The sequence below is a fragment of the Papaver somniferum genome, unplaced genomic scaffold (assembly GCF_003573695.1).
Source record: "Papaver somniferum cultivar HN1 unplaced genomic scaffold, ASM357369v1 unplaced-scaffold_15817, whole genome shotgun sequence".
NCBI classification, from domain to species: Eukaryota; Viridiplantae; Streptophyta; class Magnoliopsida; order Ranunculales; family Papaveraceae; genus Papaver; species Papaver somniferum.
The window spans coordinates 1-1,969 of NW_020625284.1; the positions used below are offsets into that span (position 1 = coordinate 1).

Genomic DNA, 1,969 nt, shown 5'->3' on the forward strand with positions numbered 1-1,969 from the left:
CGGATACTACCTCTTCCACGGTAGAATGGGCAATGGCGGAATTACTTCATAACCCATCCAAGATAACAAATGCTCAACAGGAGCTTTCAGACATTTTAAGGGAAGACCGACTAATGGAGGAATCAGATATCGGTCAACTACCTTATTTGCAAGCAATTGTCAAAGAAACGTTGCGACTTCATCCACCAATTCCGTTTTTAGTTCCTCATAAAGCAGAGAGCAACGTTGAAATTCATGATGTCATTGTCCCTAAAGGTGCCCAAGTATTAGTTAATGTACGGGCAATCGGACGAGATCCAACCTTATGAAAGGACCCAACTTGTTTTATCCCTGAAAGGTTTTTAGATTCGAAATCTGATTATAAAGGCCAAGATTTTGAGTTAATTCCCTTTGGATCAGGTCGTCGAATATGCCCCGGTTTACCACTAGCACATAGGATGGTACACTTAATTTTGGGTTTGCTTCTACAATCATTTTACTGGAAACTTGAAGATGGGTTGAAACCAGAGGATTTGGATATGGAGGAAGAATTTGGGTTTACTTTAGCAAAGGCTACTGGTCTTCGAGCTATTCCGGTTATTAGGTTATGAATGATGGAAGTTCCTAGCTTATTATAGTTCATTACTTTGTATTATATATCAATAAACATTGTCCTTCAAATTGTTATTGATGCAAATTGGAATAATACATGTAATAACGTACAGATGTTCCATTTTTAGAACACTGAGTAATATGATGCAGATGTGAAATATAATATTGTGAAGATTGATAGAACCTGAGCATCAGAGGAAAACTAGACAGGTTGAGAGAAAAATCTCTATTGCATTGTATCCATTAGATGGTCTAAGCCATAGTAGATATACAAGGATTAAAACGAGAAAAATGGAAATAAAATATTCAAAAGATACGTACAATACTATGACAACATTCAATATATATGCAGTTAAGCAGAAGATATGACAAGATACTATAGTATCTCGTAATGGCGGATACTACCTCTTCCACGGTAGAATGGGCAATGGCGGAATTACTTCATAACCCATCCAAGATAACAAATGCTCAACAGGAGCTTTCAGACATTTTAAGGGAAGACCGACTAATGGAGGAATCAGATATCGGTCAACTACCTTATTTGCAAGCAATTGTCAAAGAAACGTTGCGACTTCATCCACCAATTCCGTTTTTAGTTCCTCATAAAGCAGAGAGCAACGTTGAAATTCATGATGTCATTGTCCCTAAAGGTGCCCAAGTATTAGTTAATGTACGGGCAATCGGACGAGATCCAACCTTATGAAAGGACCCAACTTGTTTTATCCCTGAAAGGTTTTTAGATTCGAAATCTGATTATAAAGGCCAAGATTTTGAGTTAATTCCCTTTGGATCAGGTCGTCGAATATGCCCCGGTTTACCACTAGCACATAGGATGGTACACTTAATTTTGGGTTTGCTTCTACAATCATTTTACTGGAAACTTGAAGATGGGTTGAAACCAGAGGATTTGGATATGGAGGAAGAATTTGGGTTTACTTTAGCAAAGGCTACTGGTCTTCGAGCTATTCCGGTTATTAGGTTATGAATGATGGAAGTTCCTAGCTTATTATAGTTCATTACTTTGTATTATATATCAATAAACATTGTCCTTCAAATTGTTATTGATGCAAATTGGAATAATACATGTAATAACGTACAGATGTTCCATTTTTAGAACACTGAGTAATATGATGCAGATGTGAAATATAATATTGTGAAGATTGATAGAACCTGAGCATCAGAGGAAAACTAGACAGGTTGAGAGAAAAATCTCTATTGCATTGTATCCATTAGATGGTCTAAGCCATAGTAGATATACAAGGATTAAAACGAGAAAAATGGAAATAAAATATTCAAAAGATACGTACAATACTATGACAACATTCAATATATATGCAGTTAAGCAGAAGATATGACAAGATACTATAGTATCTCGTAA

At 36.2% G+C, this 1,969-nt stretch overlaps 2 pseudogenes; both read left to right on the forward strand.

The window, feature by feature from the left end:
- Positions 1-8: 8 nt before the first annotated feature.
- On the forward strand, positions 9-698 carry LOC113337309 (annotated as a pseudogene).
- A 296-nt stretch (positions 699-994) lies between these two features.
- Positions 995-1,684, forward strand: LOC113337307 (annotated as a pseudogene).
- Positions 1,685-1,969: the final 285 nt, after the last annotated feature.